This window comes from Stenella coeruleoalba (assembly GCF_951394435.1).
Source record: "Stenella coeruleoalba genome assembly, chromosome: 1".
NCBI lineage: Eukaryota > Metazoa > Chordata > Mammalia > Artiodactyla > Delphinidae > Stenella > Stenella coeruleoalba.
Genome location: NC_137169.1, coordinates 78,528,148 through 78,544,425, shown reverse-complemented (window position 1 = coordinate 78,544,425; position 16,278 = coordinate 78,528,148). Strand labels below are relative to the sequence as shown.

The 16,278-nt window shown below is 43.6% G+C and overlaps 1 long non-coding RNA gene across 1 annotated transcript in view; it reads left to right on the top strand.

Annotated features, from left to right (window-relative positions):
• The window catches only part of LOC307177299, a 40,302-nt gene extending 24,728 nt beyond the window's left edge, over positions 1-15,574 (top strand). The window contains exons 2-3 of the long non-coding RNA XR_013825017.1: positions 8,556-8,659; positions 15,375-15,574. This is a non-coding gene — a long non-coding RNA (uncharacterized lncRNA). The remainder of the gene's footprint in view (positions 1-8,555; positions 8,660-15,374) is intronic.
• Positions 15,575-16,278: the final 704 nt, after the last annotated feature.

Sequence of the window (16,278 nt, the reverse complement as noted above, 5' to 3'; positions counted from 1 at the left end):
AGTCTTATGGCTCATGCCTTAAATCTTTCAGTTATCAGTGTCAAATCTAGATTTCTAGAAGCTTTCTATTATTTAATTCCAGCCAGGAATCATTTTCCTTGCAGGCTGCCTGTCAGGACCATCCTGAATCCTTAGAGGTGGGGGAAGGATGGTGGAGCCGTGTCTAGGTGTTCTGTCCCTAAGACTTGAGCTATACCCGGTTATAGAGGCTGCCTGATAAAGTCTGAAAAACTGTAGGCCAATAGCAAGGAGATTATTCTTGTGGCTCGTGAAGCTGGCTGAGTCAAGCGGAAGAGAAACTGGGGCAGGTGAGGGCAGATAGTCAACTGAGTGAAGGACAGATGGGCTGAGGGTCAACTGAGTCCCATCCACCCAGACTTTCCCCTGAAGCGCACCTTGGGCTGCTTCACTGGACAGGGGATGTGTCCTTAAATGACTGACATTAGTAATCTGTTGGTCTTTCTGCTTTTCTGAGAAAGACTCGCTTAGTGGGACAGGATCAGGGCTGGAGCCCTTGACCCCTGCCCACCCTTAGCACTCCCTCCCTTTGTTTGACTCATCCCCAAGGGTATTCTAGGATTTCTCTAGAAGAGGGGCTTGCTGGTGACCATCTGCTTGAAGCAGGTAGGTAGGGTGATGGTTGATAGGAAACCTGTTACAAAGCTGCCCGGCATGGTGGGCAAACTTCTTATCCTTGTGAGAAAGGGTGGGAGAAAAGAGCAGCTCTGGAGGCAGACTGCCCAAGTTCAAGTCCCAGGAGCGCCACTTAGCTCTGTGATCCTGGACAAGGGTCGTAACCTTTATGTGCCTCAGTTTCCCCCCATATGAATGAAGGATAATAATTTGGGAGATCTGTCACTGGACTAGGGCCTGGAGAGGGGAAGGACTGGCAAAGGTGTGAGGGAAGAGCAGGCCCCCACCTAGATCTGTTCAGGGAAGGGGCACCTGGGGACACCAGGCAGCACAGGAGCCCACTGGGGGCCCTGGATCCTGGCTGAGGTTAGCAGCAGATGTGGGTCTGTCAGTTCTCGAGTGTTGTGCTAAGGCCCTGGGGCCAGGAAGGAGACTAAACTATACAAAGTGAGTTAGGCCCTCCCTGCTTCTCATGCCTCAGGATTACCTCTATGGCTTCATGAAAGTCAGATCTGAGGCCCCATCTTGGAGTTACTGAGATGAACATATCTGGAGGTTAACCTTCAATCTGAAGATCTTTACTGGGATGACCACAGGCTCTGATGGGAGGAGCTAGAGTCAGCAGAACCAGGGGAAATGAGGTGGAGCTCACGTTGGAATCAGCCTGCAAACTCTCACATCTCTGGACTGATTCTGACTGTATTCGTTTGCTAGGGCTGCTGTAACAAATTCGCACCAACTGGGTGACTTAACACAGTAGAAATTTGTTGTCTAACGGTTCTGGAGGCTAGAAGTCTACGATCAAGGTGTGGACAGGCTTGGTTCCTCCTGAGGCCTGGGAGGAAGACTCTGTCTCATGCCTCTTCCTTGATCCTGGTGCTTTGCTCCCAATCTTTGGTGTTCATGGGCTTGTGATATATCGCCCCATCTCTGCTTTCATGTTCACGTAGTGTTCTCTCTGTTGTGTGTCTGTCTCTGGGTCCAAACTTCTCCTCTTTATTGGAGTTAAAGATGCCATCATTATAGATTATGACCTCCTTTTTTTTTGGCCGCAGCATGCGGTGTGTGGGATCTTAGCTCCCCGACCAGCGGAACCCTTGCCCCCTGCATTGAGAGCATGGAGTCCCAACCACTGGACCTCCAAGGAAGTCCCATATGACCTCATTTTAACTTGATTTTCTCTATAAAGACCTTATTTCCAAAAAATATTACATTCTCAGGTACTGGGGCTTAGGGCTTCAGCACATCTTTTTTGGGGGAGAAAGAATTCAACCCATGATACTGACCAGGTGGGAACTGGATGGAGGATAGTAGAAGGTGAGTGGGAATCATCTGAGAGCCCAAAATTGCTCAGGAAGGACATCTTGGCTCCTTCTGACATGCTTTCAAAACTCAAAATAACACTTGAAAATTTTTGAAAAAGAGAAAGAAAAACTCACAGTTATATCAAGAGATCCAATCTTGAGAGATAAGTAACTTTCAAAAAAAATTCTGATAACACAAGTGGAGGTGATCCTGAAGAAAGGAATGATTGTGTCTGCAAAGAGAGCTCTTTGGTGAGTTCTTATCGTAAAGGGTCGTGGGCAGAGGAGCACATAATCGAGAACAGATATAACCCGCAAAAGAAACCTGAGAGTGAAATGCATCTTACAAAAATACTTAGGGTGTTAAAATGGACTTTGTTACACAGGTGTAGAGCAAGGAGAACAAATGAGGCAGAGGTGATGGATGGTAACTAAACTTACTGTGATCATTTCACTACATATATATATATCCAATTATTGTGTTGTGTACCTTAAACTTATATAATGTTCTATGTCAAGTGTATCAATAAAACTGGAAAAGAAAAGAAAATGTTAATTGAGTAACTTAAAAAATGAGAAAGTGATTTTTGTTTTCAATAAATGAACTTTATCACAAAAAGTACCAAATGTAGAAGAGACACTGCATGGGGCAGAGGATATATGTCAGCAGATGATAATAGGCAGGTGTCTATTTTGTTCTGAATTCTTTAATAGAAAGAATACATCTGAAATTGTAAAGGCAGTTCAAAGATGGGCAAAAGGAAACATCCAAATATAGATGAGCTGACAGAAAGAAATCACATAGCTGTCTTAAATGAGTTCAAAAATTTACCCTAGACTAGGGGTTGGCAAATTTTTTTCTGTAAATGTGATATTTTAGGCTTCGTGGGCCGTGTGGTCTAGGTTGCAATTACTCAAGTCTGCTTTTGTAGTGTGAAAGCAGCCACCGATAATTTGGAAATGAATAGGTGTGGCTGTGTTCTAATGAGACTTTATTTATAAAAACAGGCAGCTAGCCAGAATTGGGCTGGGCTGTAGTTTGTAGATCCCTGCACTGAAGCAATGACAACCCCAGAAAATGAAAAGAATTATTGTAGGTCATCTCTGAGGAAGCTTAAGGAAAGAGGAATCATCCAGAATCTGGAGAAGGGCCGAAAACAAAAAGGGGAGATTATTTTTCTTTTTAATTGAAGTATAGTTGATTTATAATGTTGTGTTAATTTCCGCTGTACAGAAAAGCGATTCAGTGATATATATATATATATATATACACACACACACACATTTTTAAAAAAAATTTTAATTAATTAATTAATTTATTTTTGCTGTGTTGGGTCTTCATTTCTGTGCATGGGTTTTCTCTAGTTGGGGCAAGTGGGGGCCACGCCTCATCGCGGTGCACGGGCCTCTCACTATCGCGACCTCTCTTGTTGCGGAGCACAGGCTCCAGACGCACAGGCTCAGTAATTGTGGCTCACGGGGCTAGCTGCTCCGCGGCATGTGAGATCTTCCCAGACCAGAGCTCGAACCCATGTCCCCTGCATTGGCAGGCAGATTCTCAACCACTGCACCACCAGGGAAGCCCCACACTCTTTTTAATACTCTTTCCCATTATTGTTTATCACAGGATATTGAATATAGTTCCCTGTGCTGTACAGTAGGACTTTGTTGTTTGTCCATCCTGTATATAATAGTTTGCATCTGCTGACCCCAAACTCCCAGTCCATCCCTCCCCCACCCGCACTCCCCCTTGGCCACCACATGTCTGTTCTCTATTTCTGTGAGTCTTTTTCTGTTTCATAGGTAGCTTCATTTGTGTCATATTTTAGATTCCACATATATGTGATATCATATGGTATTTATGTTTCTCTTTCTGACTTACTTCACGTAGTATGATAATCTCTAGTCCCATCCATGTTGCTGCAAATGGCATTCTTTCTTTCTTTTTTTATGGCTGAGTAATATTCCATTGTATATATGTACCACATCTTCTTTATGCATTCCTCTGTTGATGGACATTTGGGTTATTTCCATGTCTTGGCTATTGTGAATACCACTGCTGTGAACACAGGGGTGCATGTATCTTTTTGAATTAGAGTTCTGTCTGGATATATGCCCAGGAGTGGGATTGCTGAATCATATGATAATTCTATTTTTAGGTTTTTTGAGGAACCCCCATACTGTTTTCCATAGTGGCTGCACCAACTTACATTCCCACACCAACAGTGTAGGAGGGTTAAGGGGAGATTTAAAACCTGCAATCCACTTAGCGTCACACTTACTTCTGACACATTTTCAGAACAAATTATTAGATAATCCTATTCAACAAATGTTATTTGAACACCTACTTTGCACTGTTCTAAGTTCTCAGGGATAAACACAACAGGCATGGTTTTTGCCCTCAAAGAATTTTTTTAGTCTCAAAAAGAGAGAAAGTGCTTTTGTAAGAAGTGATTGCCGGGGTATTGAATGTCCTGAAAGGGGAAGAGCAAAGGGCAAATGGTTTAAGTGAGGGGATCTAACTTGGTTTAGGGGGTCAGGGGAGGCCTCCCTGAGAAAATTGAAATTTAAAGTTTGAGGAATTAGCCAGGAAAAGGGGACAAAGTAAGAAAGCATTCTAAACATAAGAAGGAGCTTGTGCAAAAGCCCAGCTTTGGAAAGAGTCCTCAAGGCAGTGAAGGAAACCAAAAGGGGTACAAGTGGCCAGAGGACCGATGAGAGAGAATGGGCAGGACCAGCCAGAGTGGTGCGCAAGAGCAGGTTCAGGGCTATGGATTTGGTCATTTCCCTGGTACGCTAGTCTAGCAACACTGGCAAATGTGGAAATGAAGTGATTCTGACAGAACTGTGCTTTTCTTCAGCTCATAGTGGCTCCCAAAATCATCACCCCCTTTCCAGATGCCCTTGAGCCAGCCTCTTAGCTGTTCTTCCCACTTCCGGTCTCAGTTCCCTCCAGTTCGCTCCCCATTAGATACATCTCTAAAATTCAAATCTGATTATATCACAGCCACGCTTAAAAACCTTCAGTGGATTAACTACCATGGTCCCTGGGACTTCAGTGTAGATGGATTTTAATGACATTTAATTTACTCTTTTTAATGTCTTTGGGTGATAAATTCAATTTGTAGCTGGATGTAGAGTCTTTAATGGAATTCATGTAAGCTCCCCCTGTAGTTATGACATCTAGAACTTGTGGCCTACAAGGTCTCTGTGTCAGGGGAACGTAAGAATAAAAGAATCATACTGGCTCTTAAATGACTTGGCCCAGAAGTGACATCACCTTCATTCACAGTCCATTGGCCACAGGAAGTCACATGGCCCCAACCCAATTACAAGAGTCTGGGAAAAGCAGGGGAGTACATGGCATATTTGGTGAGAACTGTCTTTGCCACAGTGTGTTATTGAGTTTATATCTGTCATAAAACATGGATGGTTAGGTAACATGCCTGATAAGAGAATTAATATTCAAAAATATCTCAACTGGATAGAAGGATAAATCTAAACTAACAAAAAGATATTTAGGAGGATTCAATATATAATCTTATACCTAGGTGAAAGGTTGGACTTGATGACCACTAATATCCCCTTCTATGTCCAGATTCTATGACTGTCTCATTTATGTCACTGTTCACAGGATGGGCAATAACTAGAAAGTTTTAAATGGTTCTTTTCAATGGTAATGCTCATCTAAGAATGCCACCATTCAATAAGCCACATGTATGTATCGATGTTTCTGCTCCTTGATTTTGTCCCTGAACTACCTTCAGCAGAGCATGGGCGGCTCTTGGAGCAGTGGAGATGAACTAATGCTTCTTCATTTACCTTCTTTTGTCTGGTGTCCCATATGACCAAAGGGAGCCTGTGAAGTATACAGCCAGATATAGAGAGGAAGAGGGAAGCAGCATTCATCATGCAATGATGCAGTGCTGATGGCCCATGTGCTGATGGCTCTTTGGCCCTCTGAGTGAACCAAGATTCAATGCTGTTTGAGGGCTTGCAGGGAGGAGAATAGGGCCACAGTTGTGTTGACCCCCAAATAATTCAATTCCAGTGGAAAATAGCAGAAGACTAGGACCCTGGCCCACAGAGATTCCTCCATGGTGATCTTATTTTTTAAAAAAAACCCATATCTGACCACATCACTCCACCAATACTCTCCAACTGTCCTTATAATAATATCCAAACTCTAGATCATGGCTTAAATGGTCTGATTCTTGCCCCTCACTCCAACTTCATCTCATATACTTGTTCTAATATTTATTTCTTGAGGGTAGAAACCTTTTCTTGTGCCCTGTTGCATCGACAATGTTGAGAACAGTACTTGGCATATACTTTAATAACTATCTGTTAAATAAATGAATCCAGATTTGACTTCCAAAGAACTTGACTGAATTCATGTAATGGAACCTCTCATCACTAAATTCTTAAGAATAATCCTGTTTTAGAAATTCCATCCCCATATCTGCATCATGCTTTGGAAATGAAAAGCATTAGTTTAATTAATGAGGGGATAGCTGAAGGAGTGAAGAATAATATTGAATATCATGTCCAGTTCAAACTCCTTGGGGGAATTTGGTTGGGAGGATGGAATTACCCAAGTTGGACTGTGCCCAGTGCACCAGGCTTAAGTTATTGGATAAGAGTACATTAGAAAGATGAATTTTGGCAGCCAACAATATATTCTCTTTATGTGGAAGTAAGTGACCTTGGATTTAGTTTCTTTTAAAGACTGGTTTTCTCTGGCAGGGGCAAGAGATGATACCTTGAAGGAGCCAGGATTCTGTAATGACAGCGGCAGTACCAGGAAACTTGGGGGTGGTTGTCCTGCGTCCATTTCTCAGCATCTATTAGAGTAGGAATGTGATGGTCCAAATCTGCTTCTTGTTTTGCCAGTATTCGGTCTCTTCATCTGGAGAATCACCCATGATTGTAGCTGACTGTATTCCAAGATTCGTGAGCCTTGGCACCTGAATCAGATACCTATGGATAAAAAGAAACCATTTATTTATTCCTTTCTTCTTTCTCTCTTCTTACTCCCCTGTTTAACTGTCCCAAATTGTCAGCAAATGAGTCAAGCGTTCAACGTTTTTTTTCACAGAGACTGAGTTTGGAAAAGCTGATACAGTCCATCATACTGTTTCTCAGCGAGTTTACCGTGACATTCTGGGATTTTGAAAAGACATCTTTTCTGTGTCAAGCCATCCTAGGGTAGTTTATACTCCTTTGTTCATTTTTGGCAAGACAGATGGAGGACAGGGCAGTAACACAGCAGGATGAAAGGGAGAGAGTGGCGGGATGAAGGGTGTAGACACGGACGTCGGCAGTGGAGGGTGCGGATGGGGCAGAGGGCAAAACAGCAGGGAGGGCTGAGCGACCTCCTTGTCTGAACTGCTCCATATTCCGGCATGTCCCTAAAACTGGAAAAGAACTTGAACAGTGGAGGCCTTCTCTGAGGTATTTATAGTCTTTGCTAATAAGGTCATAAATAATCACCTTTATCGTGAAACTAAATAGAGTATGTAATGCCAGTCATGGTGGGGTTTGGAGGAAAACACCCCAAAACACCTCCCCTACCAGCCTGGTCTGGTGCCTACAAGCTCTGCTCCCATCCTTTCTTTGCGCAAAAGCCCTCTTCCTCAAAGCCCCTGTGAAAATGCTGGCATTTTTCCTGGGAGGGGAGGGAGGTCAGCTGACTGGAATGGGGTCGTTTTATTTGGCTGTCAGCTAAGAATTCAAGAGATTGTAGCTAGAGAGTTTGGAATGGGGGCGGGGAGGTGGGGTGGCAGCTGCAATTGCTTTCACACTGGAGAGCTCTGGGGTGGCAAGAGCAACAATAAAAGACACCTGTTTGGGGCCAACAAGGTGAGTCAGAAGATTAGTGGCAACAGGTGTGAGCTACAAGAGGACCATTGCTTTGCTTCTCCCCTTCAGATCTCCCACAAGAATATCTCCTGTGGCCACTCTGATGGGACACGTGCAGGGAAGGGAACTCTGGGAAATGCAGTTCTGCCTCACCAAGTGGACACTTATCAAGCCAGCCTGCCAGGCCAGCTGCTTCCACATCCTGCAGACTTTCCATGACACCACATCGCCCCTCTCCAAATGGCCTTCTCAGTTATTTGTTCATTCTTCCTAGTTCAGCCTGGTTTAAGTATTGATCCCACAGGCCTCGAGCAGGGTTAGTGCTGGGGGCAGCATGGAGGCGAAAGACTCGGAGGTTAGTGTCTTCTCGGGGAGATCCAAGCACAGATGAAACTCCAGCTGCAAAGGAAAAGGGTCTCATCCTTGGGGTGCATAGAGTAGGGGTCAGGCATTTTGTTTTTCATTACCCCTAGCCCTCCAATACCTCCTTCTCACATAGCCAGCCACCAGGTGCACTTATGCAGTTTCTGTCCTGCACAAAAATGTCCAGCCAAGCAGGAATATAGCCCTACTTCTCTCATTGGGCTCACAAGTGCTTCAGCCTTGAGGGATAAAAAATGTTTCCGATCCAGGGCCCTGAAGGAGGCACATTTTTACAGTTTGCACAAAGGCACTGGATGTGTAGCTGCGCCCCTTGAGTCACCTGCCTGTAGCTGTCTCACATTTTTTTTTTTTTTTTCTTTTCATTTGGGAAAGCCGAGCCAGTGTGGTGCGCCTGGACTTCACAGATCGCCCTCATCCAATGAGCTCAGCTCCTGGCCTTCCTGTCTGGAGCCTGAGTGCACCTCCAGGTGAGGAAGGTAAGAGCTGAGAGGAGGAAAGTTCTCCCAAAGCATCGGTACAATGATACCTTCATTATGATTTTGAAGAGTTTCTCCTTATCTTTTTGAGGATCAGCAGCGCATTTCAATCAGAAACTGAGCTTGATAGAGGAGGATTTGGGGTGTGTGTGTGTGTGTGTTGTAGGAAGTGAGGCGATAGAAGCGCATTTTCAAAGAACCAACTTCCCGTCAAGATGAGAGGCAGACTGTTGACTGATTTTAGCTACATACAGTCTGTGAGCTCATAGAATAGGAATGTGCCTTATCAGGATAGCTTAGTACCTGATAGCTTAGTATCTACTGAGGATGCTTCTTTCTTTCCTGCTGCCTGTCATGGCTCAGACCCACCTGCTTTAGCACTTCCAGCCTTTTGCTCTGATGTCCCTCTGAGCTTTTGCTTTGGCCCTTATAGCCTGGCACACTCCTGGTGGTGCTATTATGGGATGGCTAACTGGAGCTGGTTTTGGACAAGTTTTCATATTTCCTTTTAAGCATCAAATGAAATACTGAAAGTATGTAATGCTTGTGATTAAAATTGTAGTGGAAAGTACAACTGGCCCACAGCAGATTCTGCTCTAAGAATCTAAACGAGATAAAGTAGTTGGCTAAAGAGCAGACGTACATTGTTTTCGAGGCTTTCTGATGTAGACACAATGAATCATCATTACGTGGTGGGCACTTTGTGCTATTTAGGGGTCCAGGTCTGGAGCCATTCACATACCCGCATCTGTAGACCCAACCCCAAGTAAAACTATGCCATTTAGGAAGTCTGTTCTTCTGTTCCTGGATCCTTACTAATTCTTTTATCTGCATCCCTTTCTATCCTCTCTGGAACTTCCTAATTCTTTACTCGTTTTTGCAATGTGGAAAAATACAAATAATCATAGTTAGTTAATGTGTATTACATACTTGGCATGTACAAGGCATTGTTCTGAGCACTTTACATAAATTGAATGCTATTATCCAATAAATATTTATATAGGACTTATTATATATTAGAAGATGTTCCAGGTGCTGGGGATATGGAATAAAGCAGACAAAAATCCCTTCTGGGGCTTCCCTGGTGGCGCAGTGGTTGAGAGTCCACCTGCCGATGCAGGGGACACAGGTTCATGCCCCGGTCCGGGAAGATCCCACATGCCGCGGAGCGGCTGGGCCCGTGAGCCATGGCCGCTGAGCCTGCGCATCCGGAGTGTGTGCTCTGCAACGGGAGAGGCCACAGCAGTGAGAGGCCCGTGTACCGCAAAAAAAAAAAAAAAAAAAAAAATCCCTTCTGTATGGAATTTACATTCCAAAGGGAGATAAAGAGAATTTAAAGAGGAAACTATATGATAAAGGTGATGATAAATGCATTGTAGAAAAATAAAATGAGGAAGCGTACTAAGAAGTGCCGGTGAGCGTTGGGGAGCAGACAGTGTGGCTATTTTAAGTAGGGCGGATGGCAACACTGAAAGCTGATCTGCGTGACAGCTCTGTAAGACAGATAATACTGCTATCCTCATTTCACAGATGACACTGAGGCTTAGAATATAAAAACTTTTTCTCAAGAGTAGATCTACCCGCTCTTCTTCCGCCAGAGTCTATCTCTCCCAGAAGCATTTGCTATAACTTCCTTCCTAGCTGTAGAATGCAAAGCAATTGTACACAGTTGAGGAATTATATCAGCAGCGGCTATGCCAAAAGCGTGAGAAAGAGGAGATGTTCCGTTTCTTGTGGCTCCTACAATCACGATGGTTTAGCTGACTTGCTTACCTTGTCTCCCTCTTGAGATAGAACAGACCTCTCTGCGTGATGCTCGGGTTCTACGGCCATAGAACTAAGACTTCAAAAACAAAAAAATCTCAGCCAATTTTAAAAAATAGACTTTATTATTTAGAGCAGTTTTAGGTTTGCAGCAAAATTGAGCGGAAAGTACGGAGAGTTCCCACACCCTGCCCCCATTCCCACCCTGCCAGCCTCCCCCACTATTGACATCTGCCTAGTCTTTTATTTACAAGGGTAACTTCTTCCCTGTCCTGTTCCTTTCTCATGTATTGAATCTTGGCTGCAGGTTCAAATACTATCACTCACTGGGTGCCGAGGCCCCAACTCACACCTGGGCTGCCCCATCCAACAGGGGCCAGCTGTTCTCTCTCTTCGCAAGGAGGACGCAGTGCAGGCAGAGGAGGTCAGAAGGACATGCAGGAAACGCGGACGGACAGATGGCTGCGTTCCTGAGTGCTTGCAGGGCCGCGAGCTGCTGCAGGTCTGAGGCCATCCCCGCCTCATAGCCCTGTCAGTTCCACCAACCTTCTCCTCCCGGCCAAGGTTGTGCAATTTTCTAGGAATTTCTCAGCCCTGGGTTTCCCCTTTTGCTTTTCAGTTTCTCATTGTGAGTCAGCTCATCTTGCCCTCCAGACTTGCCTAAAAACTCCATATTGGATGTTGAGCGGTGAATAAATTCCTGTCTGCTGCCACGTGCTGAGCCACCAGGGACTCCTCACTGACTCCTGGCTGCCTTTTGGGCTGGGGGGCTTGCCCTAGGGCTGAGAGGAAGCAGCGGGCAGCCGGATAACCACACCTTCAGGCAGAGGCACTTCTGAGAAGCCGTCCTCCATCCTCCGGGTGAAAATGTGTCATCAGCCAGGCAGGTGGGAGAGTTGCGTGGGCTGGCGTCGGGGGTGACATCATGCCCGATCTTTCCTGCCAGATTGGAGGGGAGGTCATGCGTAAGCTTGACTTTTGAGGGAAAAGGAGGTGGAGTCACTGATGAGTTTCTGTACTTGAGAGTCAAGGGATGAGGTCGCATCTGGGTTTGTCTTCTTTGGAAGAGGGAGGTCATGCTGCTGTTTCCCCTATTTTGGGTCCTGGAGTGAGGAGACAGGGTACACTGTGCTAGGATTTGCCTTCTTTAAGAGGCTGGGGAGGTTAGGAAGCTGCAGTGCCTTCACAGGGAAGAGCTTGCTTCTCTCTGGGAAGGTGCCTGAGGAAGCAGCCCTCTGGGGCAGCACAGTGTTGGAGAGCTCTGCTGTTCTGCTCGGGAACACCCAAGGCCACACTATGATTTTCATAGGCCCCTTCCTCCATGAAAAAGAAATTAAGAATTTTCTTTTATGAGTGTGTTGGTGTAGAGATGAATAGAATCCAGACTGGAATCATTATCACATATGCCTTATATTCATTTTCTTCTGATTTTAAAAGAAAATGAAAACATTCTCGTGGGTCTCTAAAAGGTTTCATGGGCCTTAGGCTCTCTCTGCCTAATGGATAAATTAGCCCTGAGGTTAGGGGTCTCCTCTTCTTCAGAAAGGAATCTGGGGCTGGAGCAAAACACACAGGGCACCGTCAGCTCCCCACCCTCACTTTGCCTGACTGAGATGCTCTGCCGGGACCTGGGCTATGAGACCGCACAGAACGCAGCCTGTCTTCTTGTGCAGACAGGGACTGAGCAGAAGCAGAGCGGTCCACCAGGCAACAGGCTTGCTTAAGAGGACTGATGTCCAGCGAACTGCCCTTACGCTAAGTACATGATTCATCCAAGAGCAGATACTAGTCATCTCCTCAGGCAAAGGCAGAGATCCACGGGGGCAGGATTTGGAAATTCATGTCAGGTGATCAGTGTTGAGGAAGCCATGTAAGGTAAGAATGATCACATACTGTATTCACATTCATTCATTCAACAAATATTTATTGAACATCAGCTATGTGCTAAGCACCAGGCCTTGGGGGTTACAAGTTCTGACATTCGTGGAACTTCCATAAATATTATACCCTGTCCATTCTCCAAGGCATCTATTTATAGCCACAGATAAGTTGGGAAAAAGGGGAGGGAGAAAACCATTAAGTTGTGAGAAGCCACGTCACCTACGACCTGCCAGCGGCCTGATGTGTGTTGTCACTTGATCCTCCTCACCACCCCATGAAGCACAGATGTAAAGGTACGTGCATGCCTCTGGTTGAGGTACGTGCAGCGTCACTATGGGTGCCACACCTGAAGTGTGATTGCCTGCCCCAGACACACTCAGCAACTGGGCACGGCAGCCAGTAGAACATGGAATGAGAGGTCTGCTGGGCAGGAAAGTTCTGCAAATGGAAATCAAGTTTCAAGGAGCAAACCTAGCTGGGGTCAAAATCCTGGGATGTACAGAACAGGAATCTCAGATCAGCCAGTCTCCTTCAGGCGGGCACCAACGATCTGGGCACACGCAGTTCCGTAAGCAGGGAGTCAGAAACCACGGCCCTGGAGGCCTGGACCCAAGCGAGGTGAACACCAGTCCTACAGAGGGAGCTGTCTGCTCCTGATTTGTTTTTGCCATGTGCTGGTGTGTGTGTGTGTGTGTGTGTGTGTTTGTGAGAACATCAACTGGGGCACAGGGAACTGGATTCCAGGTACTCACAGGAGCCAGGAATCTAGCCGTTTCTGGATGAACCCTGTTGCCTCCTGAGGCAGGGTTAGATTATTGTGTTGACCTCTCAAAAATGTGAAATTGCTCGTTCGTTTTACACTGCCATAGCATCTACTGATTGAAATGATCGAAAACGTACTTAAAAATAATACAAACAGGTATTTTCCTTCACAGTCTTCTTATACTGTCCTTGTTTTTCTCTTATATACTGAGACTCACGTATAACCCAGTCCTGCCCCACCTAGGCTTGGTCACATAATAGTAACTCAACAGAATAATATGCTGAGACCCATCATCTGTCCATTAACTAACCTCTATTTCTGCTTCTAAGCCCAAACCCCATTACCCACCCAAGTCACTTTAGAAATAGATTATTTTTTCTTCTTTCCCCTCTAAGTATCTGACCAAACCAAGAGCATGTGAGTCTTTGGATGAGATCCAGTCTTCCCAATCTGTATGGTCTTCCCTCCCTCCCTCTCTCCCTCCCTTCATTCCTCCTTCCTTCCTTCCTCCCTCCCTCCCTCCCTTCCCCCCTTCCTTCCTTCCTTCCCTCCTTTCCTCCCTTCCTTCTGAGTAGTAAGTAGAGTACATAGAACGTAATTTAATCTGTTTTAGTTGATAACGAAAATCCTTCTGGAAATTCAGATTCACCATTAGGAATTATTTTCATTGGATAGAATGGTGAATATTCATGTATGAAGCCTATAGACTAGTCTGAATTGATAAATCCTTGAGAAATGTCCTGAAAGTTGGTGATGAGCAATCCTCAATTTAGAGTCACTTTTTTTGTGATTTCCCATTTCCTCCTAAAAATCAAAGGCAGAAGAATTTCTGATTAACTGAAGTTTCTGGTTATTTGGTCTCTGGTTAAAGCTTTCTTTGCCACTTTCTTCTCGTCTTTTCCTGATACATCTGGGTTAAAATATTAGGAAGACCCTAACAAAGGAAAAGCCCTGCTCTTTATAAACCATCCACATATTTGTCTGCAAGATCATCTTCATGTTCATAATTATCTCTAGTTGAAAACATTTTATCTTGATTAATTAAAGCACTTCTGCTGCTACCAACAGCAGGGAAGAGTCTCTGGAAAGGACTACAAAGTCACTTGGCCTCTCTAAAACCTCTACTGTCCACAAGTCTAGACAAGCACGTGTCTACCACCACTTTACTATTTTATCTAGCATAGCAGAATTGTGGCAATTACATACTTTCAATTGCTTCTGTCACAGTTGAACTCTACCCACATAATTAACAACCTCAACTTTTAAAAAATGCTTTTCTGTTTTAAATTCCATATATTTTCATTGTAGAAAATTATAAAATACAGAGAAACATAAAGAAAAGTACAAAGATTGCCCTTAATCATACTACTAAGTGATAAACATCAACATTTTGGTGAATACCCCTCAAGTATTTTTTTTATTGACACAATTTTTTATATTCAACTTAAATCTTACATTTTTAATAGGGATTTGTTGTTTTTCCACTAAAAAATATATTTTTTATATTATATATTTATATATATATATAATATATATAATATATATAAAAATATATATATAAATATATAAAATATATACAAAAATATATAAAATATATATAAAAATATATAAAATATATAAAAAATATATTTTTATATATTAACAGATATTTGTTCCATGCAGGTAAGTATTCATATACAACGTGACGTTTAATGGCTACGTAGTGTCCAGTTGTGTAGATGTATCATGATTTAGTTAATAAATCTATTGGGAACCACAATTAGGTTGTTGTCATTTTTTTTTTTCACTGTTGTATGTAATAGAGACATAGACAGCCTTGTACGTAGATCTTTGCAAGAAATCCCAATTACTTCCTTATGGCAAATTCCCAGAAATGGAAGAGTTGGCTGACAGGGCTTAAACATTTTCAAGTCTTTTGCTAAAATACTGCCAACCTTGTCTCCAGAAAGAATGTACCAATACTAGTGAGGCTGAACACTGTTTTACATGTTTAATTGGCCATTTGTATGCGAGCCTTAGGGAATGGTTCATTAATGCCTTCTACTCAATTTCCTAATGTGATGGCTATCTTTTACTTATTGGTTTGTAGGTGAGCTAATTGTTATGTAGTTTCCACTGTCAGATCATTTCCAAAAATAAATTTTATGGCAATGTTTGTTTTATACACTTCTTTTTTGTCACCTTCTCTAAGAAGGTTATGGAAAGTGAATGCATGTTAAAAACCGCCAGATTACTTTGCTTCCAAATTTGCAAGTAATGTTTCTCCTAAGTCTACGCATATAATTATTCTGTTTTGAAATTTTGCAGTGACTCCTTCTCACCTTCAGGATGAAAATGAAACTCACCAGAAAAAAGCAACATACCTGATCTAGCAGCAGATTTCTTCTGGAGCTGTGCTGTTCAATACACACTAGATCTGATGTTAAGCATTCTCATCACACACAAAAAAGAATAACAGAGTGCAGGAGGAAACTGTTAGAGATGATTGATATGTCTGTGGCATAGACTGTGGTGATGAGTTCACAGCTATACACTTATCTCCAAACTTATCAAGCTGTATACATCAATTATGCACAGCTTTTTGTATGTCAATCACACCTTAATAAAGTGGTTCAAAAACACAGTAGCCACTAGCCACATGTGGCTACTTAAATTTTAAAAATGAAAGAAAATTAAAATTTCTGTTCCTCACCTGCTCGACAGCCACACATAGTGAGTGGCTAACTTTTTGAATAGCGCCGATATAAAACTTTTCCATCACCACAAATGGTTCTGGACACAACTGATCAACAGTTTTAGCTTTTTCCAGTTCCTGTATCTGCTCTCTTCTATACCTCCTAGCCTCTACGTAGAATGCCCTTCTCCTTTTCTTTGGCTGATTCCCACATACCCTGCAGATCAACTTTCACCTACTCTGGAGAAGTGTCTCCTAACCACTCATGTCTCCAGCCTGGATTGCATGCCCTTCTGTGGCCCATTGGAGCCCTGGGCATAGAATGCCCACTACAGTCAACTGCAGATGTCGGTTCACTGGTCCTTGTCCTCTACCAGCTCGCTGAAGGAAGAGTATGTCTTCAACTTCTGATTCCCCAGGACCCAGCTTTGTTTCTGAAAAATGGACAAAGCTTAGTGTAGGTTGAATAAATGGTCTGCCCATCATTTGCCCCCATCCTGTACAAATGCAGTGGTTTATTCTTAAAAATTCTCAAGA